The sequence below is a fragment of the Mirounga angustirostris genome, unplaced genomic scaffold, assembly GCF_029215605.1.
Source record: "Mirounga angustirostris isolate CCGP_5_RB_7025 unplaced genomic scaffold, mMirAng1.0.hap1 SCAF_12, whole genome shotgun sequence".
Taxonomy (NCBI): domain Eukaryota; kingdom Metazoa; phylum Chordata; class Mammalia; order Carnivora; family Phocidae; genus Mirounga; species Mirounga angustirostris.
Window position 1 is genome coordinate 79002331 of NW_026991720.1, and position 21001 is coordinate 79023331.

General features: G+C 37.4%; 1 protein-coding gene across 1 annotated transcript in view; it reads left to right on the forward strand.

The window, feature by feature from the left end:
* The window catches only part of SEMA3E (semaphorin 3E), a 246543-nt gene that overhangs the window by 95344 nt on the left and 130198 nt on the right, over window positions 1–21001 (forward strand). The gene's annotated exons all lie outside the window — the stretch shown is intronic.

The following is a 21001-nucleotide window of genomic DNA, read 5'->3' on the forward strand; positions in this document are numbered from 1 at the left end:
GGAAGAAGGGTGGGTCCCCCAGTTACTTAACGCATGGGAATCACCTGGGGGAATGTCCTAAAAAACTTAATACCTGCTCCTTACTCTAAAGAGATTGTGATTTAATTGGCCCAGCCAAGTGTTTTACTTATTTTTTAGATCTGGAATTCAAAAAAAAAAAAAAAAATCAGGAAATATCAACGTGTATGTATTGCATGTAGTAAGGGTACGAACTGTTTTGTGAAACCTTGTTTTCAGATACATGTTTTATGTCTGTGTGTGTATTGGCTGTGAAGTGAAATCTATTTGTTACCCATGAGCATGGTGTAAAAAGTTTGAAAGCTGCATTAAATTATCTAAAATTTGCATTGACTTAAAAGGGGAGCTACACTGACTTCCTTTGGAATTTGTTACGTGGAATAATATTTGAATTGTTGATAGCACTTGGGGTAAAGAGGAGAACTCCAGAGGCAAGAAGGCTTCCCGAAATGCCATCGTGGATATTACAAAGGAAAGTGAGCTCCTCTTGAGGACCGTGACCTACAGCATAGCTGGAAAGGCAGGCAGCCCAGGATCTTACCCCTCCGCAGTGCCTAGGCCATCTGACTGACAACAGTGCCACTAACTCACTACTTTTCCTTTTCTGCCTTTTTAATTATTCATATCTCGGTTAAGCAGAATAAGAAAAGAGAAGGAAGTTTCACATGAGGGTAACTTCCCCTGGGGTGAAATAATCCTGGTTTAGGTGAAAGAGGGACTTGAAACATCTCACCCTGTCTTGTCTCAGACAAGGATCTTTGTGGCATTTGTTTTCCTCTCTTCTCCTGTGTCCTGACCTTGCTTGTTTTCTTTCCACATGTGACTCAAACATGAACTGAGGTGAGAAAGGGGAGGTTTTCTTTTCGATTGTAAATTCTGGGACTCCACGATGCCCTAAGGAAATCCAGGCAATGTTAGGTTGAGGGGGAGAAAGAAAAGGAGGGAAAGATATGGAAGGAAGTTATTATCGAATGGCTTTTTGGTATAGTTATTCCTGTTTGGGGGAGGGAGAAATCCTAGAGGTTTGTAGGGGGTGAATGAGAAAACCATGTGAAAATTAATTCATCTGCATTAAAGATACAGAACAGACGTGCTGGTGAGAGTTCCTTACCTTACAGATCACAGTTCCTTACCTTACAAATCACATTTACTAATAAATACACACAAGCAAAGCAAGACTGTACCTTATATTTATTTTATTTTTGTTTTTTGAAATGGGTAAGAATCTCACCTAGATTATGCCTAAAAACTAGAAAGGACTTCAAAGTCATAGACAATCATCTCTCCCCTTTTTATTTTCTTATTAAACTGAAGTGTTGAGAGTAAGTCAGAGACATTAAGAAAGTAGATCCCATGTTTCAAGATTCCTGGTTAGATTGTTTCCGTCATAGCAAACTCCTTTCTCCTCATAAAGAAAAGGTTACATTTTGCTATATGTTATTATGAAGTCCATTCATACATTTATTCATTCATACTTTTAGAAACTGCTTATTGAATTCTTTTTTTTAATCAGTTCCTTTTTTTTTAATGTTATTTTAGTCACCATACAATACATCATTAGTTTTTGATGTAGTGATCCACGATCCATTGTTTTCGTATAACACCCAGTGCTCCATGCAGAATGTGCCCTCCTTAATACCCATCACCGGGTTAACCCATCCCCCCTCCTCCCTCCCCTCTAAAACCCTGTTTGTTTCTCAGAGTCCATAGTCTCTCATGGTTCATCTCTCCTTCCGATTCGCCCGCCTTCATTTTTCCCTTCCTTCTGCTAATATCCACCATGCTATCTCTTATGTTCCACAAATAAGTGAAACCATATGATAATTGACTTTCTCTGTATTCTTATATGCCAATCACTCTAAGTGCCTCTCTCTAAAAGTAGAATGAGCAGACTTGGTGTCTGCCCTCTTGAAGCTCATGCCTGAAGACACTGAGACATTGAATGTGTCAGAGAGAGACATTGACAATGAGAGAGGTACTTTGAAAATACTCATTTCTGGAGGGGAAAGGCAGTTGAATAAGGGTTTCCTAAATTCTCATGTCTGTCAATGTTCATTAAATCCTATTTCCTAGAATGTGAGAACAGCTTCCTACTCCATTTTCTGTCTTTAAATTAAAAAAAAAAATAGTCAAAGACTATAACAAGAAAAATAAAGATATGGTGAAAAAAGGAAACCTCAAATGCTAAGAAAAATCCCAGATTTTTTTTTTAAATGTTGTCTTAAAATTTGCATTGAAACATCTCCTTCATGTTTCCTTAATTTGTACATGCTTTTACCCAGAAGAAATAACAGGAACACATGCTAGTTTTTAAAAAGTCACGTTTATCATGTGTTGGTTTGAAAGCCAAAAGCTAAATGTCCCATCTCCTGAGGATGGCCATATGCAACAGTGGATTGCAGATATTCATATTGAAATTATTTTCATAGGTGTCAATCTTATGTCTTAAGGTGGTTCAGATTAATCAAAGAAAAAACAAATCTTTCCACCATAATTTTTACCACAAAAGAATAAAATGTTAAGTAAAATATTTTGGTTTCTTAAAAGTATGCATTTTCATACTTAGTATCTATTCAAAATTAGAAAATAAATTACAAATAAGTAATGTCATACAAACATGAAAGAAAAACAGGTATTCGAAGACATCTACAGTAGAAATATTCCAATCAAGCATATACACACAGAATACTTACTGTTTAAAACAAACTAAGATGTAGGAGTTTCTCTAAGTTGTTTGTTACTTTTTTGATTTTCTTACAAAGTAGAAATAAATATTTATATTGGAATAAAATGATAACCTTAGGTGCTTGAGAAGAAGAGTTATAATATTAGGCAGCTATTAGGGCAAACTGATTGTAACTTATATTTTATTGATTGTGTATGCTAAAATAAAACTTTCATACAATTGCAAATGCTGAATTCCCTTTCTTTAAGAAAATCCATAGTAGTTAGAAAAATGAGTATGTATATGTATAGACATATGTATGTCTGTACATATGTGTAATATATATACACACGAGTCCAATTTATAATATATGCAATATATATGATATGATAATATATAATAATGTAAAATTTATATATTGCCACAAACACATTGGATTCATGCTATTCTTACTAGAATCTTAATTTTAAAATATAAATATTTTGGAAATTATTCCATGCCCTACAAATAAAACTTATTCCTGCTTTTTAATGGCTCTATAGTGTTCTACTTTATGATCCTTCCATAACTTACTTAACCAGTTCTGATTGAAAGGTATAGTATCGGGACACCTGGTGGCTCAGTCAGTTAAGCATCTGATTCTTGATCTCAGGTCTTGATCTCAGAGTCATGAGTTTAAGCCCCACATTAAGTCCACTTTAAAAAAAAAAACAAAAAACTAAGCTTAGGAAAGAATTGGAACAATTAATACATAGTTGAGGGCACTGTGTCAGTGAAATAGAAAAATGTGCCAACCTAAAGAAATGGCATGATTTCCATATTTAATACCACATAAACAGAATTACCGAGGCAGTGAAACTAAGGCACAGAAGGCTTAGAAGGAGGCAGGTCTGACCATCAGTAAGTACAGTCTCAGTGCATTAAGATGTTATCTCCATGTCTGGTAACTTCTAGACACTTCTTTTTTTTAAGTTCACATAGGCAAATGGATGATTCAGTTTTGTCACAACCGTTGTGTGACCCATAATCCTCCTTTTTAATGGAATTATTAGTGCATTGTATTTAAACTAGTATTCTCTAGTTTTAATGTTTTTTAACATATTACTTGATTTCTCATTAAAATACTGTTAGAGGAAGCAGACTGCTGATGTTACAGAGGAGAAATGGAACCTCAAAAGTTAAATGATGTGCCTAAGAGCACACAGATAAAAAGCATCAGGGCTGGAACTAGGAGAGTTCATAAAGAAACTTTCAGTGTTAAAAAAAAAAAAAAAGAAAGAAAGAAACTTTCAGTGTTTGTTGTCATATTGCCCTTCAACAAACAAATACGTACTTTTATTTTGAACCATAAATATTTTGTACACTGTTAATATCTTCCATTATGATAGCATGGTCATTTCCATTTCTGAGAATTTCCAACCAATCCTTACTTGAGCAGTGCTCATCATAGCACCTTCAAATCACCAACCAAATGTGAGAGTCACCTTTGTCATAGTGCTGGCTCCTCATAGTCCAAAGAAAGCCTTGAGTATCTAGATAATCTCAAATTGACCATCTTTCCACTTTGCCCATCCTGTTTATTCTGTGTAGTCAGTGTATTGGCATGTGGTGGTGGTTGTCCCATTTCCCTTTCCAGCTAAGAGTAACTCCATTTCTTTAGGGAGCTACTCCTTAGTCCATGTAGCTTTAGAGAGGCTGACAATCAAGATCTCAAAAATCACTCACCTCTTCTTGGCATAGTGGTCAATCACACTATTCTATATCCCTGAACACAAAATTAGATTCAGAGGTTGGGCATGAGATGCAGCCCAGGACCATCAGAGTTATGACCCTTAATTCTCTGAAATAGTGCTAGAAGGGTAGTTTCCCCCGGGGTTGCAAGAGGTCTGTCCAGATACAATGCAGCCCTGGGCCTACTGGCAACTGTTTTCTACCGTACTGAGTGGTTCTGACTACAGATGGAGGGAGGAAAATGTAATCAGACATAATCAGTCGTGGAGGGAGGCGAGAGAGAGAGATCACTAGCTAGTGGCAAGTCCCTGATTTTAATCGCTAAAGCTCAGATTCCTTTGACTCTGAGAAATGTGTTCGCGTACCTGTCAGTCCCATGAATCCCTTTTAAAACATGCTTAGTATGATGAGAATTGAATGTCTGTCTCTGAGAGAATACTTGATTTCTGCAGAAGTAACCCTGCCTGGGTTTCTGTTCCATGGATTCCCCACACATTGGTGGGCTCTCCATCACACTGCTAAGCCTTTTACCAACCCCTTTTCAGGTAATACTAAATCCCAGCTAGAGTCAGTAGTTAATGTTCTCATCACCTGGAACAGCCACCTACCTAACCACAGCTGTTCCAGGATTTAAAAACCCTTCGTATGCAGACTGCCTGCATTTATAAAATGTTGGTGAATTTTTTTGAAGGCAAGGTCTAGTTTTTTCATGAGAAATTGAATCTCTTTACCCACTACTGATAGAATTTTTATAAGACAAATGTTGCTAGCTTTTGACAGAGGTAGCTCAATTTTCCACCAATGATCTAGAGTATACAAAGATAGCTATTAACTGTTCTATACCTTGGTTAATGTCTTTATGAGTCACCCTTAGCAAGGAAGTAAAATCACAGGCAAACAAAAGCAAGCACATTGATGGAGTTACTGGAGTACAGTTGTAGGCCACTGTGCTATCCGTTAAGAATGTGCCAAGTTACACTGCTCCCTGAAAGAGTAGAAATGGCCTTTCTCTTCTTTGATTGAGAATACAGTTTTCTAGTTATTTGAAGAGGTGCTTCCACTGGTAGTCATAAAATTCTTTAGTTACTATTTAAAACACTTATGTTACATTCCAATGATCACTACATGTGTGATTTAAAATACTCCACCTGAAAGATAATCCTTAATGGGGGTAGAATAGGCAACTTGAATACTCTTCTAATCTCAGACCTTGTCTGGAAGATTTTTCTAAAGATACAGCACTCTCATTATCTAAAAAGTGTTTACTTGTCCACTTGAGCATATTCTTCACATATTTAAGCCCTTTACAGTATGGCTCTTAAAAAAAAATCTGAAAGACTCTCTGAAAATAAGACTTAACAAATCACTACAGTTTCATCTAAATTTTATTATATCCTTTTATTCCTGTGTTACTTCTGAGAATGTATTTGTTCTAAATGTTTTTTTTGCTTTGTTTTGTTTTTAGAACTTGAGAATATAGTAGCCACGTTAAATGGATATTTTATTTTATGGCTCATACTTTGCAAATGGAGTCAGTAAGTGAAAATGTTAAAATGAGTAAAGGTTAAATAGGAGTAGCTTCTTTAATGAGATCTTGGAGTCTACTCATTCAATCTTTTTTTTTTTTTTTTTGCCTGTAGGGATAATTGTTTAATATAAATATTAATAGTAAGTTGAAGTGATTGTGAAGGAAGTTTAACAGTATTTTTTATTTATGCCACACTACACACTCTTGATAATAGTGTCTTATAGTTTTGATTCAGTGCTTTATTACTCCAGCCATTTTCATGGCAGTCCGTGGTACATTCCAGCTAGTCTTAAACAAATCATGTTGTCAGTTCCAACAAAGCTGCTCTTTGGTCCTTGATGATACTGTATTGCTCTTGTAACTTCAAAAGAAAGAAATGGCAATATTGGATGTTGTAATTGTGATTTTTAATATTTACCTTTTTATTCTTTCTTCAAGATGTAGTGTAATTTTTGAGTTCCCCTACTTAAAAATGCTTAATAGGTCCTTTGTTAAAGATTAGTTTTTACAATTAATAATATATGAAGACTGTACTTTATACTGCAAACCTTCATTATGCTACCCTAGATGACATTTACTTTTGTCTTATCAAAGAGGGCATTATGCAAAAATTATGACAAAAACTGTAAGCTTATAATTATATAAGTTCAGTAATTAAATATAGATTAGAGAGCCATTTTCATAATATGCATAGGCAGGGGTTATGAGTTGTCCATGCCAACTTTCTTTCATTTTTCTATTTTTAACCACTCACATCTTTATTTACTTAATTTCTTTAGCAGAAACATTAGGTTCTAGAAGTAATCACTATGCAAATGTTTTTATAATAATTGCCACAAATGATATAGTTTGCCCACCCATCACTAATGACCAAAAGTTTAAAAAAAAAAAAAAAAGGAACTGATTAAAAGGGCTTTGTATATATTTGTAATATATCCGATTCTGAGAAAAATTTATAATGAAAATGTTATCTTAGTTCAGGAAATGATTGAAATCGTTGGTCTTTGCTACCAACTAAAATTGAACTTTCTAAATTTCAGAGGTGGAATATTTAAACCCAAATGCTGCTATTACATCTCTACGACTTGGAGCTTTTCAGTGTTTAAGTGCAAATATATTTGGACATATATTTCTGAGGCTCTTGCACTATAATATAGTTAAAACATGGCTTCTTGGATACCAGAGGTAATTGGGCATATGTAGGCAGAAGCAAGAACCTAAACCTCATATAGCCCATAGGACCAGGGCTTAATGAGCAAAGGATTATATTAGTGCTGACTGCCTGGTCTTCCTTTGTCCCTCTTTACCCACCCTGCTCCAAGGAAAGAGTAAAGCCCAAACCTTGGGGGAAGTAGAGCATTAATTTTTGAGAGCTACCTTAACAAAGCACCACAAACTAAGTGGCTTTAAACAACAAATTTATTCTCTCACAGTTCTTGAGGCGAGAAGTCCAAAATCATGGTGTTTGCAGAGCCACGCTGCCTCTGAAGGATCCACAGAATTCTTTTTTGCTTCTTCCTGGTTTCCGGTGCTCGTGCTCTCTCTGTCAAATAAATAAAATCTTGAAAAAAAAAAAAGAAAGAAAGAAAGAACTTGGAGAGAACAGAAACTGTGGTTGGAGGGAAAAAAAAAAAAGATCTTCATAAAGATTAGAGAAGATACTATATCTATGAAACAAGATCAGGTGCTGTTTTTTGTTTGTTTAAAATAAGCTCTACACCCAACATGGGACTTAAACTCATGACCCCAAGGTCAAGAGTCACATACTCTTATCAACTGAGCCAGCCAGGTGCCCCTCTCCCTTTTTAATATATATATTTTTAAGTAAACTCTGTATTCAAGTTGGGACTCAAACTCCTAACCCTGTGATCAAGAATCATGTGATCTACTGACTGAGCCAGCCAGGCACCCTTGATCAGGTGCTGTTTTGTAGAAAAGTGGAAAATAAAACAGCTCTGTAAATTTAGGAGGAATAAAAATCACAGAAGTTTTGGAGATTAAATTTGAGCTAATATCCCAGAGGTAGAGAGAAAAAGACAAGAAAGGAGGGAAAAATGAGAGAAAATAAGAAAATTTGGGACCAACTCAGAATTTCAAAAAATAAGCATTGAATGAAGAGAAAATAGGAAATGTGTGAGAGAAGTCATCAATAAAGTCATTGAAGAAAATTTCTTGGTACTTAAAGAAATTTATTTCCAGATTGAGAGAGCCCATTGCAATGGATGAGAACAAATTCATACCAAAGCAGATCATAACATTTTAGAACATGGGGACCAGTAGCAGACTCTACAAGGTTCTAGAGGAAATGAAGTTAATCAGTTTCTGGGGATTAGAATTGCTTTGTTCCTCATAGATTCAGCCCTAAAAGCAAGGTGGCAACAGAAAAATGCCTTCTAATTTCAAAGAGAAATGATTTCCAATGTAAGATTCTATATCTAGCCAAAGTATCAACTAACCTAGAGGGTTGTGTGAATACATTTTAGATGTGCAAGTTCTCAGTTAACCTTGATGCACCATTTCTTAGGAAACGGTCAGAGGATGGTTCCACCAAAACAGGAGAGCAAATCTTAGATCCAGGAAGAGGGGATTAAGGTAAGGAAGGAGTAAAAGGAATCCCTAGGATAAGAGTGATAGATCGTTAAAAAAAAAAAAAAAAAAAAAAATTTATTTTTAGAGAGAGCACTCACAGGTGTGGAAGAAGGGAAGAAGGAGAGAGAGAGCGGGAGAGAGACCCTCTCAGGCAGACTCCCCGCTGAGCATGGAGTGGGGCTTGATCCCACGATCCTGAGATCATGACCTGAGCTGAAATCAAGTCAGATGCTTAACCGACTAAGCCACCCAGGCACCCCAAGAGTGATGGATCATCTTATACTGAGCGCACGCACCGACAGTGTCTCCTGTCCACTCTGCTGCTGGGCAGAGGCTCTGAGAGCGTTCTCTAGGGTGGTGATGCTGACAGACTGTAGGATGCATCTGGAAGTACTGAGCAGGGATTTAGACAACTGCTACAGGGTTGGGTGTGGGATTTGTGATATGCATATAGAAAACTAAGCAGAAAAAAAAAACACAAAACCCAGAGAATATTAAATCTGATGATTAAAAAGACCAGGAAGAAAGAAAGTATATCCCTATTATATTTAACTTTGTTCAAAGATAAGCTTTTTTTAAAAAAAAAAGGTAACAATATTTTATTAGCCCAAGAACCCAGAGTTCTGGTCTATGTACAGAGATGGAATAAATTGCTAAAACACACCACCTGCTTCCAGGAATGCGGCTCGGCTCCTGCACAGATTGTGTTCTCAGCATTCCCGGAAGTGCTAGCTCAGTGCGTAATGAAACAACTTGGAATTTCTTTTTCTTTTGACTAAGTACTCCAAGAGCTCCAAGAAATTGCTTTCAGAACATGAAGTCCAGGTTTCCTAGAGATAGTTTTGGCCCTTTTATTTTATTCTGCTGGGGAAGATTTGAGAACCTCTTGTCCTGTAGTGTACTTCAGGTAGATCCACGGAATACTGATGCGTTCAGAATTTTGTAAATTTCTCTATGGATATGACTTCTCCGTTAAGGGGAAAGGAGAGCTCTCCTTGCAAGTTCTATAAGGCAAACTTGGCTATGTATAAATAAAAAATTTAAGTTTTACTCAAGCTGTGTTACAGTTTCTGAAGTCTTAGGTAACAGTATTTTAGTTATTACAGAAAACAGTGGTTTCATAGTTAACTCATGATTAGGCAAATAGGAGGTTCCTCTTTTATGGAATTTTTAAATGAGATTTTAGAGCATTTTCCCCAAGAAAGGTGTATGAATTTTTTTTTTTATTGTATGTTATTTACTCATCCAAAATTCAGTTACTAGTTATCGTCTAGGTCTCAGGCAATGGAATTTTAAAGACAAGACATGGTTTGCCCTCATAATGGTGTATTTAGTCTTAAAAAAGAAAAACACATGAATACTCCTTAAAATTTGATAAAATGCATCTGAAATCATAGATATAATGTAGGAACACCAAAGAACAATATGTACACTGGGAAAGGCCTTAATAATATCCTTGTTTATGGGAAAGCTGAGGAAGAAAAATCTACCAAGGAGACAGAAAGAGAACTATCCTTGGGAACTCAGTTGGCCAACACTTTGATCTTGTACTTCGCAACCTCCGGAAATGTGAGACGGAAGTTACTGTTGTGTCAGCCACCCCATCCATGGTATTTCGTTATAATAGCTAGACTAATACAGTGCCACGTGTCTGTCCTCATCTTTAAAAATGTTTTATTTTCTTAAGGAAAACATACACCTTAAAGCTAAATTCCAGAAAGAATGGTTTTACTTCTAACGCCATCTTTTCCCTAGCTAGTGAAAAATAATACAATGGCTTCCCCATTGAATAAGAAATTTTTATATATTCATTGTTATAAATTGTGCAAGATTGGAATGGAATGGTGCCTAAATTTGCCCTTTTTAAAATTTGCTCTAAATTTGACCTTTCCAGGTAAACCTAAAATGTTGCCTATTTGTCTTGATAAAAGTGTTTTTTCTATCCTTAGAAAGTCTGAACCTGCATCCTGGCAGAGACTGGTCTCTAAGACACTACAGGAGGGACTGTGATTTGAAAAGAAAATGTTCCTTGGCAAGAACAACTACGTCCCTATAAAATTTCCATTGGCATTTTGTGCATCTATACACAGAATCTTTAAAAAATCTTAAAAAGTCCAGGTGCTTCCCAGAACAGGGACCAAAGCTTCTATTAACTGCAATGAAAACATTCTATTTACAGGCCGACTGCAGAGGAGGGAGTTAGCCATGTGGCTGACATCTTACCCTACACCCGAATGCCCCAAACTCAAAGAGCCCCAAACAGACCAAGGCAGGTTGCTGTTGGGAGCCAGCCAGCAAGACCTGGTAGCTCTCCACCTTATTCTCTAGGGCGAGTGTTTATAACAGGCCAGTTACAAAGAATCTGAGCTTGCCAATTTGCTGTAATCAGCAAGGCTTAAGTTTGGCTAAAAATTGTCTCTGAGTGGCTACGTCTTTAAGTGGACTCAGCAGTAACCTCTCTCCTATCTAGCCCCGAAGCAGTATTTGAATTGGAAATGCTATATTTGCATATTTTTCTTAAATGAAGTAGAGGTTAGCCTTCCAGTACTGATGAGAGGAGTGGATTTTGTTCCTTAAGAGGCTTTTACCCCCTTACAGCTGCAGAGCTGGTCTTGAGCGTGTTCCCATTGATGCTCCCCAGCCTGCCTTCCACGGAGCCCACATCCTCATTTGGTCCTGTTCCCCACTGGTAGAGCAGTCGTGGTAGTAGATATGAGAGGTGTTGATTTAAAAAAAAAAAAAAAAAAAAGGATAAGGGAGATAGCTCACATTGATTCCATCACAAATCCTCTTCAAGGTCCTTTTGTGGGTGAAGGAGCTGAGTAACAGACTAGAGCAGCTGTCTGGCCAGCCCATTCCTGAGATTTCCCCATCTCCTAATGAGTATAATGTGCTAGTTGTACTCTCCTAGGCATAACTTGAAAGCAGGGATGTGAATGGCTCTCAATAAATATTTAAATGAATACAAGCTCTCTGGATCGAAATAGTTTAGGTCTTATTCTACAAGGAGAGATCAGAAAATTGCCCGAACGTAGGTAGCATCTTGGCAGTGCCAATGACAAATGAATGTCAGGGTTGATTTTACTGTCAGCCTTCTTCAACTGTAGCTTATATATCCATTTATTTTTCACATATTTATTGAGCATCTACTATGTAGCAAGTGTGGGCAAATGCAATGCGTAGGAGGATTGGACAGATGAAGCAACCTGTCTCATGTCCTAGCTCTGAACCTGGCAAGTTTATGACCTTGGGCAAGTTACTTAACCTCTCTGTGCCTTGGTTTTCTCTTCCATAAAATGGCCCTGAAGAAAGATCTGTAAGGGGCAGATGTGCAGATTATGTGGCACGCGGGTAATAGATATTGTTATTACTGTTTATGCTCAGTTCTACCCATACAGGAATCAATAAGACAAAGTGCCCGAGATTCTTCTAGTTTGGTGGGGTCTGAAAGTAAGAAAATTAATGAATTAAAGCTCAGTATGATAAGTGCTATAATAGATCTATTCCAGAGCTGTGGCACTCGTAGAAGGCATTACTTAGTCCAAGGAGAGGGGGTGATGTTAAGGTTTGGTATGAGTTTTGAACCACTTAACCTAAGAGACAAGATGATGAGGTCTCCAGAAAAGGCACAGACCTGAAAAAACATGGTGCCTTCTAGGAATGCTACATAATTTACTATATCCACTACTAGGGGAGACTCTGGGAGCCTGGTAGAGACTGAAATCAGGGTAGTAGGGCCAGGGCCAGGCCATGCTAAAAAAAATGTCAATTTGCATTGTGGAACATTAGACAAGCCAGATTCTAGAAAGTTTACTCTGGGTCTAGTGAGAACAATCCGTTTGAGTTGATAAGTCTGAAGGCCAAGATAGGATAGAAATTTATGAGAAGGAACTGTAGTGAGGGGTTTCATTGGGCTGGAAAGCAGGGAAGTAGACCCCTGTAGAAACAGTGGCCACATATTAAGACTGTGGAGTAATAGAAGGCCACATGGGAGCTTCCATGAGCAGAGGGCTGTACTCTAGTCTGTACCCAGAGGATCTCAGGGAAGAAAGGGGAAGGACAGGAAACATGACCACTGGCATTCACTGACATTGGGTGCACTTCTATCCTATCTTTTTATTAATGACTATAATTTTCTGCTATTTTGCTGTTTTACATAAATCATTTAATTTTATCCTTAAACAATAATTCTATCCGGTAAGTGCTATTATCTTCATTGTATGGATAAAAGAAACTGATACATAAGAAGTTAAGTGATTTGCCTAAGATGAAATAACTAATAAGAAGATAAGCTTAGACTTGAACTCAGACTGAAATCAAAGTTGATTTTTAGAGAGTTTTTCCAGTCTATGAGCCTCTTTTCTAGTTATATGTCTTCTTTTTCCCAGTCTCCAGTTTCAACCAGTGGTATTACTATCATTGTAGATTTCCTTATATCTTTTCCTTTCTTTACCTGTGATTTATAAGTGTTCACTGATCTGCTGTCGCTTATTTCTGGACTAGTGAACATATTTGGCAAAACCCATAGTTGTTAATTCATGTTCTCCAACTTCAGCTGAATCCTCATAATGTTCTCCAGACAATTTTCTCCATGTATCTTGTCCATTCTGTGGCCTGTTCCCATAAATACCTCTCAGATTGAGACTCTAATCCTCATGTACCAACTACAAATCCATACCCAACTCAAAAGATGTCAATTTTTTCTCCTTTAATGAGGAAAACCAAGGTGATCATGTGCATTACCTCAAGTTTCTATTCCTTCTGTAGATTTCTTTCTGTCCACTTTTTACAACCCCTCACACCTTTATGTGCCTCTAAGGCAAACAGTAGCTTTGGGATTTCTGAGCTCCTAATGGAATTAACCCTGCTAATTACTTTTCTCACCCACAGTCCCCAAACCATTCTTCATGGTCCTCATTTACTATGCCTGTGTAAACACATCCTTATTTACCTCTGATTCCCCTAAAAATTTACCTTTGTCCCTTCTTTTCCAATTTGCTCGTTTCAGATCTCAATAGTGGTTAAAAGCTAGAAAATCTCACTTTCCGTTGCACGACGGGTACATGGCATATCTCGCTAGCATCTGAATTTTGATCTCTAATGGTATTTTTGCTTATATGTTCTCTTTCTCTTGTCCCCTGCTTTCCTTTTTCCTCTCTTCTGTTGATGGTGATTTTGCTGCTGTAGGCTTCTGCTGTCCTTCCCCCCTAATCCACTCCATTCTTCATGATAAGGTAAGGGAATAGCTTAGTCAAGAAAAATATTCTCTCTCCTTAGAAGAGGGTGGGTGATAATGAGGTAGCTAGTACACAGTACATTACAAATTCTTTACTAAATGAGGGGTCTTGGGTGGCTCAGTTGTTAAGCGTCTGCCTTTGGCTCAGGTCATGATCCCAGGGTCTTGGGGTCAAGCCCTGCATTGGGCTCCCTGACCGGCGAGAAGCCTGCTTCTCCCTCTTCCACTCCCCCTGCTTGTGTTCCCTCTCTCGCTGTGTGTCTCTCTGTCTAATAAAATCTTAAAAACTAAACGATTAATATTTTTTAAATTTTTCCCTATCAGACATAGGTTGGAGGGAGTATAGCAAAAGCAGCATTTCTTGGATTATGAATGCAATTAAATTCTGAAATAGGAATATTTACCCTAAGCTTATGGGGAAATAGAGCTCATGAAGTTGTTGATATATTTAGAATAGAGTCTGGAAGCATCAGTGCTTCATGGTTTCCTCCTTCTCTGCCTCTACAAAGACAACTTGTTATTGACAGAATAGAGTGTGTAAAGGCCACGGAGCGGTCTTTCATGCTCTGTCTAACATAAGGCAGCTGCAAAAACACATGATGTGGAGCGTCAAGGCCATGGCTGAAGTCTTTGCTTGTCAAGGCAGATGTGCAACTTCAATGCCTGTGCCTGTAGTCCCTGAAAGGAGTAGGGTAGATCTGCTACAGGAACTCTAGAGCTGTGTGATGCTTCTTTCATTTTGGTAGTCACAAGAGTACATTGAGTTTAAGATTGTATTCCAGGAAGCAAAACAGTCCATGAAACGGATACAGTATTCTCATTGTAACAAATTCCCTTTATATATATACTCAAAACATGCACATAGGATTCCTTAGATTGTTCATCTTTCACTTTCCCTGCTAGAATTTATTATTGTAGTTTCACTGGAAAGCACTGGTAAGAACCAGACTCTCTCTAATACATGTCTGATACAGTTAAAAACAATGTAGCAAGTGAAGAAACCCAGCTACTGAAACATACCATTTTGTGTCCACTCATGTTTAATATTTAAAATTAGGTGTTGTGAAAATATCAGAATATATTGGCTTTCATGGTGACAATAAAAGTGTTCTGTCCTAAGTATTTATATACAGTTATTTATAATTGTTGAGTTTACATAATATTGTCTTACTCTCTTCAGTTTAGGTAACTGAACATATCACTCAGTAGTGTCACAATCAAATAATAGAAAATCATTTTCTTTTCTTCTTTTTTTTTTAAGAGATTTTATTTATTTGTCAGAGAGAGAGACAGAGCACAAGCAGGTTCCTGCTGAGCAAGGAGCCCAGTGCGGGACTCGATCCCAGGACCCTAGGAGCATGATCTGAACTGAAGGCAGATGCTTAACTGACTGAGCCACCCAGCAGCCCAATAGAAAATCATTTTCATGTTGACCTTTTCTAAGTATGGTTTGCATTCTGAAAGATTTCAAATTTGCATTATCTTTATTTGTAATGGAATTATATTTTTCCTTAATTATGACTTACTAAGAATTCTTTTCCAGGTAAAATCAGTAGGCCCAAATATCTTTACATGTTTTTGGTTTGTTGTTTGTATCTCTGTCAAACAGTGTTTAAAAATGACTAAATGCCTGTTCTGAAAGAAAAACATTTTCTGAAAATATGTCATTTAAAGGAGGGAAACTGTGAAGCCACAACTCTTTTATACACTAGTATACTTGGAAGTTAGTATTGTGCATTAAAATGCTTATTCAGTTAATGAGTAAAACTAAGTTTACAGGGAGGAAAATTACTTTATGGTTGATTGTGATATGTTATATAAAAATATCAATGTAATGACCTAAGGGAGTCACCGACAACTAGTTGTTTTATATAGAGATTCAGTATTTGGGAAAAAAATAGATCAAATCCATTTTTTTTTAATAGTCTTGCCATTTCTAGGTGAGCAGTCTCTCATGATCCCTGGTAATCATTATTTCTGTAGTAAACTCTAAGGATTAAGGAGATGGATAAACAGTCACAGTACAGTCACATCTTGGACTTTTCCAGGAGTATTTTGTGATGCAAAGATGATGCACATTAGGAATATCTCAGACTCTCCCCTCTTCCAAGCAGTCCTTCCTTGACAAGAGGGGAATAGGCTAAGGAAATCTGTGTCATTTTCTGCTAGTCTTCTTGATAATTTGTACTCATCATTCAGATCACCTTTAGTATAAAAGAACAATTCAGGCTTAAGGCCCCAAGAACTTTATAACCATATTTATTTGAAATTGAGGACATTTCTTCTTTTCCTAAGAAAAGTCCTTTATTGAGCTTAAAAAGTGCTCCACAAAGTAAAACCCCGGCAGGGCAGGAGGTTGCCTGAGAGGCCTCTGCCCCCTGCCTGGAGTTGCTAGAAGGCAAAAGAGATGAGGGAAGATGATGGGTTGGGGGTTGGAGGCTCTGGGTTGGGGGAGCCTTGGGTGGACTGATTGTTTTTCCATCTCCCATCTGACCAAGGCCCCTGCTTTGTTTAAATTTAATCTCTTATTTGCCCTGGCAAGGACAAAGCACATTTCAATTAGGCCTCTGTTGGGGACAGTGGTTGCTGTTTCAGGGGGGAGGAGAAAGTCATGCGTGGGAAAAATAATTTTTCTTCATTTTTTTGCTTACCACGTATATGCATCTATAGGAAAAAAGTGTGTGCCTGTTAAGCAGGTGAAGCATCTAAGTAAATACGATACTAATCATTCCCCAGTTAAGATGCGGTTATTCCCCGTTCTTCTTACTAATTCTCCCAGTTCTTTAAAAAAAGCTTGATAAATACACATGTAAGCAGCATTATTTCTATTTAATCAGAAACTGTTATTAAATGTCTAGTTAATAACATGTAAATCTAACTTCATTGGTCTTTCTTCCTCCTTAGATTAAGAATGGGAATGTTTTTCTCCTCCTGCAGCTGAGTAGTTTCCAGTTAGAGAAACAAAACCTAGATTGTGCGTTAAGCGTGATATGCCATCAGCCAGTAAAATTTACAAAATTTATTTATACTTGAAGTCAAGTTTGATACGCAGTTACGTCGGACAAAAAAATAAAGTTTTATTTTTCCTTCATTTTTAGAAAACAAAGTCTTTATGAAAAAAGAGATCTACTTGAAGATCCTGAATTTGAACCATTAGATCCTGAATTTGAACCATTGGTACATTTATACCAAAAACGTTGAGTTTTGACAGCTTGATCAAAATAGCATGGCATTTACTGGAGACATGTATAATTGCTTAATGACATTTGAAAACCTAATTTTGTAAGTTCTAAAAACACAGTGTAATTTTTGTTTTCCTAAATGTGCATGCTGAAGTCACCCAGCTAAATTGCTTCTCTTGTAATATGAAAGTATATATATAGGTGCATTTTTTAAAGGAGACCCAGCCTTTAATGGTAAAAGATAACCTAAATACGGTCTCATAGACATTTAATTTTGTGGCAAGTGCAACTTAACTATGAATGACATATTTAAATGTGTAAGATTTTAAAATGTATTGGGGCAGCCAACATTGGACAGTCATTGCATTGATTTGTTTTTTTAAAAATGTGTACTTTTTGCTTCTAATTTAAAACGTTTATGACACCTCTGTGCTGATTCCCCTGGGAACTTTGCACAGAGCATTTGGAAGTGTTATGGGAAGGGGTAATTATGCTGTCCAGGGAATTTGTCAGGGAACAGAACTATTGGAGATTAAAGGAGATGTGATGGGTGCAGGGGTCACAGCCTTGATTTTGAGCCAAGACTCACTATCACTTTTTTAATTGAGTCTGAAAACTAGAAAGCTGTGATGTAGTAGCCACCTTTTACCAGGGAGGACGCATCTAACTAATTGGAAATGAGTGAGCATGGGGCTTAACGACTCCAAAACAAAGAACCAGAACTCCCAAATATGAATGGCAGTTCATTAAAACAAAGAGTCAGATAAATAGAGACTTTTATAATTGATGTGTACCCTTCTTTGATATTTTAAAAATACAAATTCATTTTGAAGAATATGAATACGTTTAACCTCTATTCTAGCTTTAGTAAGACACTGAGAAAACAGCTTTGCATTAGTGGTGATGCTTTGATTTTCAGAGCTTTTTTGTTTTTATATATTAAGTAAAGTTTTTAAAATTGTATTGTAGTATTAGCATATCATATCGTCATTTCTATATTGCACCGAAATTAAAAAGCAGGTATAATTTATGTCATGTTGTCATATTGAAAATACAGAAGTAGCTCATGTTAGGATATTTACACTATACTTATTTACTGAATTTAGCACAATTGGCTTTGTTATGGCTCCAGTTCCTTTTCAGCACATTCTCTTGTATATTCAGACCTCAGATGATAAATTACTAATTGCAGATACTACTTTTAATAAGACTCAGTTTTATAATTGCAAAAGAGTTAATATGCCATTATAAGGAAATCTGGCATCTATTTTGTTTCTACTTGTTAAGCTCAAGTTAATATTAAATACAACTGTCTCTAAAATATAATTAATTTTTCCCCGTTTCCTTCTTTTAGAAGTCACAGAGTACCCAAATAACGTATAGTGCCTTTTTGGAATGCAATGCCCATCCCTCTGCCTTGTTTGATCCAATGTCTGTGGACACAGTGAAATGAATGCAACTAATCCATAGCTTGTATTTCAAGAGTTCTGTGGTTTGGGAGTCCCTATAAATGAAAACAGATCAAAAGTTTCAGCCTTAAGTAATTTCATAGTGTACCTACCTACAGCTTCTTGGGGGTTGCCAGCCTGAGATACCTGCTAATTATATATAACCCTGTGCAAAGACTCTTCCTTTTTTTTTTTTTTTTTTCCTTTTTCTTTCTGGGAAGTGTGTTTGCTTTCTCCCAGCACAATTTTAAGGGAGTAGTAACAGGATAGACTTGGGAAAGCAGAATAAATCAGCCACTTGGATGACCACTTCTGTTAACCATGGGAATCAAATAGATGAAAATGTCAGTCCTAGGAGATTTCTGGACATATTTACCTTTAGGGGCCTAAATAGTTTATACTGTTCACCTTTCAGTCAATTATAGTTTTCTTTTTTTTCCCATTTTCTGGGCATAAACAAATGAGATCAGCAAATTGTGATTTTTTATCTCTTGTACTGAGGTAACACTGACATTGTATGCTCTTTTCTCAGAACATACTTTTCATATACTGCAGCGCCTAGAACATGCCATGGTCTCTTGCTGTTTTAATGTTGCTATTAGAGAAGAGAGAGGGACCTTCCCCTTGACCTAACTTCACTGGACGCATGGAGATCTCATTGGTCCAAATTCTTACCCCTTAGGAGCATTCCAGCTGCTGGTAGGTAGGGACTAGATCTGCTCAGACCTTTTGAAAATGTTCATGTACTGGGGTGCCTGGGTGGCTCAGTTGTTACGCGTCTGCCTTCGGCTCGGGTCATGATCTCAGGGTCCTGGGATCGAGCCCCGCATCGGGCTCCCTGCTTGGCGGGAAGCCTTCCTTTCCCTCTCCCACTCCCCCTGCTTGTGTTCCCTCTCTCGCTGTCTCTCTCTCTGTCAAATAAATTTAAAAAAAAAAAAAAGAAAGAAAATGTTCATGTACTGAGCAGAGGATTGCAATCACCTGGAATAATCATGAATGTTGTTTTATACTCGACATTAGAGCCCTTTGACAAGTCTGTTTCTTGGTTTCCTAAAATGTCCGCTTTGTTTCTCACTATTTAATAAACACATTTAAACTGGACGCAAAGAAACGATTCACCTCTAATACTGATAAGCCCTGTGTACAATGTTCCAGCACACTTTTGAAGTGCATGAGTTAGACATGGCCTGATTTCTTTTAGACCAGCTAGATTTTTTACCTCAGTTCCTTGAAAACCTTCCAGATGACAGGAGACACTTAGAATTTATTAAGGTATCTGGAGAGTTGAAAACTGCTCCAAATCACACTTGCAGTACTCAACACATGTATTTTTGAGTTTATTACCTTTTTAATTGTCAGAAGTCTGAATGATGAAGCACCGTCTTTTTTTTTTTTTTAAAGAGAGAGAGCCATATCAAGTAACAGACTCTTTTTTTTTTTTTTTTTTTAAGGTTTTATTCATTTGACAGAGAGAAAGACAGCCAGAGAGGGAACACAAGCAGGGGGAGCAGGAGAGGGAGAAGCAGGCTTCCCACGGAGCAGGGAGACCGATGCGGGGCTCGATCCCAGGACCCCGGGATCATGACCTGAGCTGCAGGCAGACGCTTAACGACTGAGCCACCCAGGCGCCCCGAAGCACCGTCTTTTAAAAATAAACTTTATTACAGGTCACGTATTCATGGTTGGCCATCACACAAAAGATGTGAAATCTTAAATATAATTAGCTTCTTGAACATTGTACAAAATAGATGCATCACGTAAGAGGCGTCTTATGGGGCTGATGAAGGACATCCCACTAAATGTCAGTTTAGTGATACATCATGGACTATGTACATAAGCACCTGGGAGCAGCCACATTTGCTTCCATTATTAATATGTTGATAAAATATTCAGGTAAGCTTTTTTCCTCACCCCTTCTTGGTCATCTGTAATGTCAAACAGTGATCAGTTTTATTTTCCTGCTGTTGTTGACTCAAGATTGGATGATGACTGGAACATTTTGGTAAGTTCGGTATTCTGGCAACTCTTTGTCATCGACCCATAAGCTTGCACACCTCTGATTGTTTGCATATTGTTTTTTAATCTTGTCTAATAGCTGAGCTTCAGCACAATCATTCTACAACAGAGGTTCTCAGTTTTGGTGTCCTATTTAAATTTCCTGGGGAAATTTAAAATGCCAGCGGCAGACAAAATATACCCAACTGTCTCGGCAAGGGACCCAGGCATCAGCTTTTTTTTTTTTTTCCAAGCTTCCTGGAGATTTCTACATGCAACCAAAATTCTAGGAAAAAACAGGTTCAAAATCAGCATGAATAAAATCTCCCTGACTGAGCCCTGAATTTACCATAAAAATAATGCTTTTCTGTCAGGTTGATCGGTGCCAAAGTAACTTCTTGGCCAAATTACATAGACTTTTGTGACACCATTCAGACATACCCTCATGTGTCATGGAGTGTGTCTGATTGCCTCCAGAAAACTAGACTAAAAGTGAACAATTCAGTGGCTCTGAATTTTGGCAACATAGCAAAGCTGTGTGCCACGACCTAGAAACCTGGCCCGTTAGGACAACATGATGAACGTTGTATTGGTGTTAACCTCTGCACC